Raw genomic sequence first — 12,478 nt, 5'->3', positions numbered from 1 at the left:
GAAATTTGAGGCCAAAATCGGTCCTTATCGGACCTACTCCTTTACACAAAATAAAAATTATTTTATATATATATCTTTACATATAGGGGAGTTTTTAATTGGTTTCATGTTTTTATCTGAAATTATTTTTCTTCTAAAATTTATTATGTTGTTTCTGTAAAAAAAACATCTAAATGATACCGAAATATTATGATTTTTGACTTATTCCATTCTGGTGCAGTATTGGTTGAGGTATATGTATCTGTCATTTTACTTTTTGTGGTGCCATTATGGTGGGGGTATACTTATCTATCTGTCATTTATGTATTTTATGCTTCCATTTATCACCATATACATGTAATTGTAAAATTATATTTCATTACTTAATATCAATCCTGCAATAAACCATTTTACTATTTTTCAAGCAACAATTACAAATGTCTATATACAAAGAAAAGCAATATAGATATATATGTTGCTTTCTGATTGATTGATTGATTGTTGATTGCTTAACGTCCAGTGGCAAATATTTCATGCATATTCAGGACGAGAAAAGTTCACAATAAATACAATAGGTAGCTATAGGTTGATACAATAGAGGCTATCTGGGATGATGGTCGGGTAAATTTAGACTGCCACTGGAAAATGAGGGTATATTGGATAGGGACAGAAATTTTGCCTTGCAGCAGGCCACCTACAAACCCCTCAAAGAGTTGTTGCAAGGGTTCTTAACGTGCAAAGAGCATGGCACTCTCTTTACACGAGGCATCGGATTTAACGTCCCCCTTCTGACCGGACATGACTGCGAACTTGATACATCCCGTACAGCCAAACAGACGCCCCACTTCGGCAAGCATTTTACTGCCGGTCGGGAGAAGACCAAGTGACCATATTTCTAGACCCCAGTCACCCTTGGGGATTGTTGCTTTCTGGTATTCTGCATCTTCTGTTTGTGAATAGTTACCATTCAAAATTACTGTTTGCATTCTAGTTCTTTTTTATGTCCTCATGCAGAATACATCTAATCAATGTCAATTTCTACTACTTAGAAAAAACAAAAGAAATATTTAAGCATTCAAAAGAAAAATAACACAAATCAGAACTCAAGGGAAATTCAAGACAGAAAGTCATTAAAAAATACCAACGACAAATGCTTTGCCATATCCAACAAATAGAAATAAGTATCACATTCCTGAACTTGTCATGACTTGGTACAGGAGTGTTACAGTTTAAAATATGCTAAAATATGCTAAAATATGCTATAATTAGTCAGAGCAGTTCCTATGTATTGACTGTTGGTTGTAATTTTTGATATTTTCGAACTAGTCTAGTTGGGGTCTAGTTACTCTTAAGCTACAATGAAAGTATAAGTTGCAAACCAAAACAGCAGTTCTTTAGGGGGAAATGCTGTGGAAAGACTTCAAAGTCCAGGTCAAATAATAATCGAGGAAAATTTGCAATGATCAATTAATAGAGTTATTTTCCTTTAATGATACTTTTTAATATTGTCAACAAAATTAAAAACCAGCAGATTAAAAGTGTACAAATGATGTCAACGGTTGTAAAAGAGTTTATCTTTGCTTAGGTTATGACATTATTAATTTGGGTGAATGAGGACTTGAGATGATTTTCCAGAATTTTAAACATCTTTTACTCTAAAATTACAGATTTGATCATTACGGAAGAAAAAAGTAAAATTACAAAAATACAGAAGGCCATGAAAAAGAAAGAGAAAAATAAAAGCTCAAACACTTCAAACGAATAGAAAACAGTTTTTAAATTTCCTGACTTGGTACAGGCATTTCTGTATGTCAAGAATTATGTATTTAACTTGGTTTTATAGAATTCCAATATATTAACAACAATGTGTGAGCAAAACATCCTATGGTATTGGTATCTATATCTTCCAAGGTGTATCACTATTGAAAGTTCAAACCAAGCAGTGCAGTGAAGTGATCACTCTGGAGATCCTATCCAGGCAATGACATGGACTTTCTTAATGATATGTTGCACTCAGATATTCAAGTTACAATATGAAATGTATTTCAATTGCTATAATTAAGATTTTTTTTTATTAAAAGTTTCATGGCGAATGAATTTGGTATAGATATAAGTTAAGGGTAAAGTCTGGTATTACAACTCCAGTTTTCGGTGCATGCATCTCTTTGGGGATATCAATCTAGGAAAGTGAAAGGATGTCATGTGTATTGGAAGTGATGCAGCCTAGTAAAACAGCAAACAGAAAGTAGGAAAAAAATGTTTTGACTTCTGGATTATGTAACTTTATTCTTCGTGGCATGACCTACTTTTCACTTGGCGTCCGTCGTCTGTCGTCGTCGTCGTAAACTATTTCAAGAATCTTCTCCTCTAAAACTACTAGGCCAAATACTTCCAAACTTTAACTGAATGTTCCTTAGGGTATCTAGTTTATAAATTGTATCCGAAGTTTTGATCTATCAACAAACATGTTCGCCATGGCTAAAAATAGAACATAGGGGTCAAATGCAGTTTTTGGCTTATATCTCAAAAACGAAAGCATTTAGAGCAAATGTTCATTAGGTCAAGATCTATCAGCCCTGAAATTTTCAGATGATTCAAACAACCCATTGTTGGGTTGCTGCCACCTAATTGGTAATTTTAAGGAAATCTTGCAGTTTTTGGTCATTATCTTGAATATTATTATAGATAATGATAAACTGTAAACAGCAAAAATGATCAGCCAAAATTATCAGCAAAGTAAGATCTACAAATAAGTTTTTATGACCAAAATTGTCAATTGACCCCTTTAGGGGTTATTGACCTTTAATGCCAATTTTCACAATTTGTTCATCATATTTGCTAACTTTAAAAAATCTTCTCCTCTAAAACTACTCAACCAAATTCAACCAAACTTCAACTGAATGATCAGTAGGGTGTATAAAATAAAGTTTGTGTTTTATTTTCTATTTCGTCAAAAAACATGGCCGTCATGGCTAAACATAGAACACAGGGTAAAATGCAGTTTTTGACTTATATCTCAAAAACGCAAATAAGACAAGAAGTTAAAGTATTGATTAGGTCAAGGACTACCCGTCCTGAAATTTTCAGCCGAATTGGGTAACTGGTTTTTGGAAAATGACGCAGTCATTGTTCCATAACTGCCGACCTGAACTTCATTACATTTCTCTGCCTACCGCGCTTGGTTTCGTATTTCCTATTTTCCATACAAACTGGAATCTGCTTGTGTTATCATTATGCATCATTGTGTAGTATTTAATCAGCCAGGACCCAGTTTACACTGGTTTTTGCTTGTATTCCACTACACTCGAACAAAGTGTTGAAGTTTGACGGGAACCAGTTTTAGAATTTGTAAACTACAAAACGTAATCGGTTATTGTTCATTCCGTTTTGGTGTTTCATACCGACTTATATGGTTTGAATAAGCTTAAGACCCTTCAAACATTAATGTGATAGGTATATTAAAGATTGTTTTACAAAAGGATTGAACTGATTTACTTTCAAAGTCGTACTATAGGGATATCTGTCATATACGGATTTCCACTCTCACCGGTTAATTTCTTCTTTTACACGTGCTTTGGAAACTTCCTGTTTAATCGCAAGTTTTAAAATTGTTTTTGAGTGGATTAAACTTATTTTAACAATCATGAAGCGTTCCAGAATCATTTTGAAGCAGTTTCTTCTTCTCTTTGATGATGGAAAATAGGTTTTCTCAAGAAAATACCGCAAACGATCGCAGAGGAATTTAAACGTACAAGTCAAGTCGGCATCTGGTTAAATTGGCATCTAGTCAAATCGGCACCTATTCGACGTCAATTCGGCATCCAATAATATTTGTTATAATATTTTCTATTCAATTAATTAATTACTGTTACCAAGTACATAGTGAATATGTTGTTGTGTATTTTGGTAAACCACGAAACGAAAGTGAATATGTAGTGTATAAAGGTAAACAACGAAGCCCTTACCAAAGCTGTTGTTTTAACAATTAGACAATTTGTGTAATTGTAAAAACAAGTCAATTATTAAAATAAAATGGAAAACTATGAGTCCCTTTCAATAAATCAAACTTTCATGCCAAAAAATTAGCAAATTTAAGGTGTTTGTTTTTCAGTAAAGTTTAAACAGCATTAAACCAACAATCCTGTAAAATGCTCAACTGGTTAAAATAATGCAGAAAAATACACAATATCTCATGTATTAGTCCAAATAATTATGACGTCTGGCAAGGCTATTTTATTATTTTTCTGGGACGCCTTCCTACGACGTTGGTAGGAAGGCGTCCCAGAATTTTTTTTAACATAGCCTTGCGGTCATAGGAAGGTGTTCCAGAATTAAATTAAAAAAGCCTTGCCAGACGTAATAATTATTTGGACTACTCATATATATATATATCATTAAAAATACACCAAAAAAGTCATTAGTTGAGAAAAATAAATATATACAAAATGTACATGAACACCCAAAAATGTGAAAGTTAGTATTTAACTCTTTTTGCTTAAATACTGAAAAAAATTCTGGCAACCCCTTTCTTATTTCTACCCTATTGCTTAAAATACTGTTAAAAATATATATTTAACATGGGTGACGAATTTACTATATCAGGTGTCGATTTTAACCAGGTGCTGATTTGTCCAGGTGCCAATTTAACTAGGTGCCAGTTTGACTAGAATTCTTTGACAAATGTTTGAAACTATCTGAGTTTCATTAGACCTTTGATAGCAGTAACAAAAAGATTATTTACTTAATATTTTTTGGGAGAAGGGGGTTCAGACTGTGTGGTATCAGGTCTGTTTGTGCCCAATACATTTTCGCACCCTACACGTTCGCACATTCACACTCTACTCATTCGCGCCCAATTTTAATTCAAATTCAAGTTGAATAATTGGAAAATCATGGTTGTTGTTTTAAATTGCTTTGGTGTAAATACTGAATGTATTTATAGCTTGGTATGAGTAAAACATTGAAGATTTTAAAGGAAAAAACACAAAAGATAATTGTTTTTAACAGCTTGGTCCCATTGATCTGAAACAACGAAACAATAAAACATAGAAACCAAAATATAACAATCCACTAATATAACCAAAACATGATAAAATTTATTCAACACGCAGAAACAAACATAGTCAGAATCTCACTTCATTTTGAAACAAGTCAATGAAACAAGTTATAGCAATACACTAATCAAAACATGATTAAGAGTTATTCAACACAAAATAAAACGTTGACAAAATACCACTTTATTTAGAAAGGATTATTATTATTTTTAGCAATACCTTATCCAAAACATGATTAAGATTTATTCAACACAAAAAAAAAATTGCTGTCTCACTTTATTTTGAGACAATGACAACAATTATACTTATAAGAAAACACTTGCTTACAGAGTTATTAAACACAAAACCAATTAAGATTGGGTGCGAACATGTAGGGTGTGAAAGGGGTGAAAATGAGTGGGCGCAAACGTGAATGGAAGCGAACGGACCCAGATTCAGACTATGTACCAGTGAGAAATATACAAGCCTTTCTACGGTATTTATTTGTACAATTCAGCTAGTCTTGACCTATTCATTTGTCTTAAAAAAACAGCCAGTTCACTTCACACACACACACACACATATACGAATATCAATTATATGCTCACGATACATGTTGCATTGTTAAACTAATAACGGTATGTGAAAATCAAGACTTGCATAAAAACTATCCCAATATTAGAGACAGTGGCGTCATTTTTCTACAGAGCTTTCAGCTCTTTGATTCTGATATAATGCCCCTGAATTGATGATTTTAAAGAAATTTTGCAGTTTTTGGTTATTATCTTGAATATTATTATAGATACAGATAAAATGTTAAGCAAAGTAAGATCTACAAATAAGTCAATTTGACCAAAATTGTATTTGACTCCTTTAGGAGTTATTGCCCTTTAAAGACTTTTTCACAATTTGTTTATCATGTTGACCTACTTTAAAAAAATCTTCTCCTTTGAAACTGCTGTATCAATTTCAGCCAAACTTAGGCTAAATGAGTTTCAGAGTATCTAGTATAAATTTTATATTTTATTTCCTTGTATATCAAGAAACAAAGCTCCTATGGCTAAAATAGAACATAGGAGAACATGATTTTTTTTTTTGCTTTTGAAGAAAATAGGACGATTCAAATAACATTTAAATAAATTGAAAAGCCAAAATAATCATTGATGAGAGATTTAACCAAAAAAATTAAGGTGAGCGATTCAGGCTCTTGAGAGCCTCTTGTTTTCTCAATTAAATCAAATTTCACATTAGTACATACAGGATATGAACTGTTTTCTATGTAGCATTTTAATTTTCTTTAACTTTTAAAGATCAACTGTTTTGCATGTAGGCCTATGGATCAGTCAATTACAAGACTGCAGCCTACAAATGCACAATCATTAACAAAGGAAGACAACTCGAACTCTTATTTACAATTTGCTAAGCTAAATACAAATTAGAGTTTTATTTTAGGTTCACAAAACTAAAAAAATAACAGCAATATTTATTCTTCAGTGCTCACAAGCGCATTGATTTTTAACAAGTCTGCCGTTTAATTTGTTATCAAAGGTACCAGGATTATAATTTAATACGCCATGTACGCCAGACGCGCGTTTCGTCTACATAAGACTCATCAGTTTAAAAGATATCAAATTTTGGAAAAAAAGTTGACATCTCCTGGTCTCCCATATGTCATGCTTAAATAGATCTGAGACTAATATACCACAAAATTATCAGCTACTGATTAGTATGACAGCGGGAACAGTGATTATATGTATCGTCTGCTATGGTCAAATATGAAACATCGTTAAAATTACGTATTTAACTTTACCGGTAGACACTGTTTTATTGCGAATTCGCGAGTAACATATATCTTTTGGTAAAGTAGTTTCACACAGGCCTAAAAATTAAGGATTTTTTTTCTGAAACGAGTGCCTGTGTAGTCTCAGTAGGAATTTAAAAGACCAATAATAGCTTTGTTATACACTCGCTTTAAATATTTTTCGTCGCGTCTTTCTCCGGAACTACCGTGATTACAAGGACTCCTGAAATACGGCTATACCGTGTGATGCATTTCAGATTCACTATTCAACAACTTCCTGTTTACTGAATACTTCAATAATTGTACACATGACATCAAAGTTGAAAATTTTTCTCGCATTTTTCTCAGGAACTACTGACTTTTTCTTTCCGAGAGGTTATATCAGTCAGTTATACCATGTGATGCGTTTTCTGATTTATCACTAAACAACTTCCTGTTACACGAGTTTACACTATTAAGATTATCCACTTTCGGCATGGGTATCATCAGTGAGCAGTAGCTCGCAGTTTCACTTGTTCACCTTGTATTTTTAAAAGGCCAACTACAGCAGTTGTGTAATAGATAATTCTAGTTGCCTGTGCGTGTTTTCTTTCACGTTATCCGTCGAATAGTTTTGTTGGCTCTATATTTGCTACGATACTTCGGATAAGAAATGACGTGAAGATTGCATCACTCACAAAAAGGTCTACTGTATATCAGAAAGAAATACAGACAATGGCAAAAGTACCCCAAAACCATGTATGTTTAATATCATTAGAGCATATGACCTATTGAATCATAACAGGTTACTGCAAATTCACAAAAAGTAAAATAAAAAAAATACTGAAACCCGAGGAAAATTCAAAACGGAAAGTCTTTAATCAAATGGCAAACACAAAAGCCCAATTCACCAAACGAATGTACTGTCATAAAAGTATCTAGAAACCAAAATTGTTTGTAATCAGCAGAGAAATAACGAAACACTGTCAACCCAACAGAGCACTTTATAACTTTGTGTACAAAAGAACGAAGTAAATCAATATTTTGGAGATCTCGTAGTGAAGACATTATATTAGTTCTCTGAAAAAATAACCCATATATTATATTTTTGTACTACATATTACAAATCATGAATTATTTTCTAAATAGTTTAGTAGAGGAAAATATATACCGAGATGAAAATCTATTACCATTGTAATGTAAATTCATAAGATATGAGGCATGAAGATATATAATTTCCATAGTTAACTAGAGTTTATGAGTTTATATGTAATTCATATTGTATAGATTTACATTTCTGTATAATAGTCGCACTGATCTCCATTGAAATAAGTCTGTATGTCAGTATTGGCAAAGTCAATAGATTTAAAACCTTAGATTCACACTATCAGTTGAAAATGGTCTGAATAACATAAAGGTGAGTTTCATTTTTATTTCAAAATTGGTATATTGATATTATGACCGATATTATGGCAAATAAGATATAGAATATGATGGATTTAAAAGTTCACAAGTCGCAGTAATTTTTTTTTATACTTGTGTGATACTTTGATCTTTTTAGTTTGAAGTGGTACCCGTTTTGCTGCACCAAATGTGTTTTGGATAAATGTTTCGTTTAGTAATGTTCGAAGCCAAAAAATGTGTAAAACCAAAAAACTTATACAACCACTGAAATGCTGATATTATCGAACAGAACCAAAAATATAGTTCAATAAGAAGGAGAGATCAGAAATACGTGTGCATTGCTTTTGTTGAATTTATCGCTCATTTCTTTTTATTATTTTTTCACGGCAATGTCATAACAAATGTGTCTCTTCATTGATGCTTTAGGCCAAACTATGTAGAAGTTCTACCTGAAGGAACATTCTGAAGAACTGATTTAACCGATGACCAATAATAAAGCTAAATTCTTTCAAGGAATCCCAGAATTATTATCTCTCAATCGATTTATGAGCGGTATACTACAGTTACCTTTATTTACTGTATTAGTGAATCTATCACGCCTGTTGAAAGATTTCAGAAATGTTCTAAATTTTAACATATTATTTTTCGGTGTTTTAGTTCTATGAATGACATAATAAAAAGGTATGGTTAGAAATATCTTTAAATCACTTTTTACAATCAGCATGAACTATAAAGTTTGAAAAATTCTACTTCACTTTTTGTGTGCACATTTTGAAAAAAGTAAAATCACAAAAATACTGAACTTCGAGTAGATTTCAAAATGGAAAGTCCATAAACAAATGGCAAAAAAACTAGAACACATCAAACGAAAGGATATTCCTGACTTGGTAAGACAATTTCTTATGTAGAAATAAATGGGGTTTCTTGGATATGGGTAGATTTTCATAGTAGATATTTTGTCTAGCGACAAGTCATCTACGTACCCCTCAGACATATTGCATGAGTGTTTTATTTTTTAACTTGCAGATAATGTGGCGTACAACTATCGATACACGCGGCCCAAATTTAACGTCTTTATTCTGACTGGAAATTATTACATATTTTAAAGACATTCCTCACAACTTAACGGACGCCACAGTTTTCACTCCCTTTATAGTGAATAAATCAAATGAAAATTAAAACCACATTAAAATAGACTTATTGTTCTGATTCTCTGCGCCAGTACAAAAGAATATGAACTCTTGTAATGTATATTACACAAGTTCGAACGATTCTTCACAAAAAGAATTCCATATATAAATCATTTTCTCACTTGAAGGTAAATTGATAACGGATGATTAGTTTTTCATATTATCACATTGATTAAACAACAAATAGAGGTGATTTTGGTACGCTGGATTTTCATAAACAGAATTTATAATAGGGGCAAGTGAAAATCCTGGCATTAATTGTTGAGCGATTTGGAAAACATCTACATGTACCTGACTTCTGGTACTTCAGAAAACTAATATCTAAATTGTTTATCAGCGTATACAGTAAAAAAGTAACAAAAATACCACCATGTTATGGCCCTCAATTCTGTATGGATCTGAAGTTGAAAAGAAAAATGTGGATTTTAACAGACGCTTCATGAAAGGGCTGTACAGAATATGTTCCTTTTGGTCTAGAAAACAGGTAGGTATTGCAAAACTAAAGCTATGTCACAAATAAGTCCCGTTTTAAGAAAGTTAACAAACCAATTAAAAAGAAAAATATTAAAACAAAGTCATTGCATTTTTGGTTAGCAACTGGTGTTTATAAGAATTTTTGCATATGTTGGTATTGGCCTTCATTAGAAACACGAAAATTAAAAAAATATTCTTCAGTTATAGATAGATAAATACACATTCAACGACAAAACACTGTAATGTTGAGATTTTGAGATGACTGAGTACAGCTGTAAAAGCGCTGTTCATTTGTTTTAGTTTTGTAATTTGCTACAAAGTTATGTTTATAGTTTTATGAGCAAACAGAAAGTCTGCAACAGTATCAGTTTCACTGTTTTCTTTTCCAAATTTATCGTTTAATCCTTTTATTCTCACTCAGTGGTCGGAGTAGAGATATTCAAACCTATTGTATATATGAAAATAAGAAGATGTGGTATGATTGCAAATGATACAACTCTTCACAAAAAAACAACTGACACAGAACTTTGAATTACCAACTATAGGTCACCGTACGACCTTCAACAATGAGCAAAGCACATACCACACAGTCATTTATGTGTGTTTTTAGAGTGAACATTAACCAAATCCCTTATATGCTTCAGTCTTCTGTCAGAATAGTAATGTATTGCAATTCTTTCTGTATGTAAAATTCATATGCATTGACAATTCTAAAATACTATAGGCTCCAACCTTGGGACAGGTGCAAAAATGTGGCGGGGTTAAACATGTTTTTATGAGTACTCAACTCCCCCCCCCCCCCCCCCCCCCCCCCCCCCCCCCAATCTACACCTCTAGCCAATGTAAAAAATAACAAACGCACACATTCATTAAGAACTTATCATAAAGAGCATCAATTTAACAATGAAGCGAAATCTTTGAAAAATTGTCTTTATCGGTTCTATAAATGTTTTTGTTCCTTAATAATAGAATGAAAAAATATTCTATACAGCATAATGCATGAACACCACTTTTCTAGTTTCATAATTCCAGTCGAAAGTTTATTTTTGGCAGTGTACAACGTAATGCTTTGCTTTTTTCGTTCTATTTGTGACATCTTTTTATTACTTAATCTATTGCATTTGTTAGTAGGGATTTTTTTTAATTTAATTTAAAATTGGCTTTGGATTGTATGGCTTAATATCGATATGATGTATCTATATCATACAATTGATTTTTTAGTTTGTTTTTATGTTGTGTTGTTTTAAAACTGTCCCAATTTATAGGTTAATTTGAGCACGCATACATGTGAAACCGCGCCTCAATTATTATCTGCTTAGTCCCAGTTGTACCTGTTATTCTGTGAGTGTCGTTGGCCACTGTCGGTCATATGTGTTTTTCGTTTATTATTTTATTTAAATGGACTTTGTGCATTGTTAATGGACGTCATTGATCATCGTTAAAATTGAAATTGTGGTGAACAGTTGTCTCAACGACAATCATGCTACATCTCCTAATTTTTATATTCGTAAACAGTACAAAAATGACCAACAGTTTAGTGTGTAGAGCAATAGATATCAATTCAGTATTTGGGTATAGGATTTTGCCTAGATTAAAAGTGTTTTCCAAAGTTTTATATATATATTAAACATACAGTCGAAAAAGACTTTAGGTGCCAAGATTATGAAATTCATTAACTGCATTTGTCTGGTTCAAATGTTTTCTATTTATGTCTTTTGTTTAAAATAAACATGTCAGAAACAATATACTGTTGAACAGTAGAAGTTATATAATGTCCTATTCAGTTCTACACAAATGAATTGAAAATTAATAAACTATCTAGGTGATAACAAATATCAAAAGGGGTATTGAAATTCAGGTCTCTATTGTTAGATTCCAACGATGATCTTTTTATTGAAATGTCAAACAATTTTGGCACTAAAAATTAATTACACTGTTATTTGATATAGACGTCCAGATTATAAAAATGTACACTTGATGGTATTATTAAGTATATATCGAAGAATGAAATCATAAATTATTGGAAAACTATCACGGGCAACTCACATTGATTAAAATTTCATTTGTTTTTTGTATAACACCACGTTGTATATCATGGAGTTTGCTATACATCGTCTGTTATTGCACGTTACTTTCTTCTTCTGATCATGATAAAGACGGTATTAATTCAGTGTTGAAGGTCTCGTGGTCTCGTGCCAGGAGGTCGTGCTTTTGCTTCCCGGTCGGCAAACCAAATAATGTCAAAATTGTAACTTGCTTTTTCTCCGCTTAAGCATTAAGGCAATAAGGAGTAATATCAAAGATAGGTTGGCTAGGAGTCATTTCAGTGTATACAACACCCACCATCATCTACATGAGTCTGGTCTAAGTCAATAAACTCATCATTGACTGTCATTTTCTATACATGTATCTTTGTTTTATTTCGAAGTTGAGTTCCCTGAAAGTCCCTGTTAAGTGTGTACACACAGGAGATGTTTAGAGTTGGTATAGGATTCATGGACATTTGTAAGGTTGCTACCATATTGATCTTTACCAGAACAGTATTTGTTTTAAATACAGCTATACCCGGGTATATGAATGGAAATAGTTGTATCAATATTTTATAAAGCATGTGATGT

The sequence above is a fragment of the Mytilus trossulus genome, chromosome 3 (genome assembly GCF_036588685.1).
Source record: "Mytilus trossulus isolate FHL-02 chromosome 3, PNRI_Mtr1.1.1.hap1, whole genome shotgun sequence".
NCBI lineage: Eukaryota > Metazoa > Mollusca > Bivalvia > Mytilida > Mytilidae > Mytilus > Mytilus trossulus.
The sequence above is the reverse complement of the archived record's forward strand: the minus strand, read 5'-3'. Positions refer to the sequence as shown.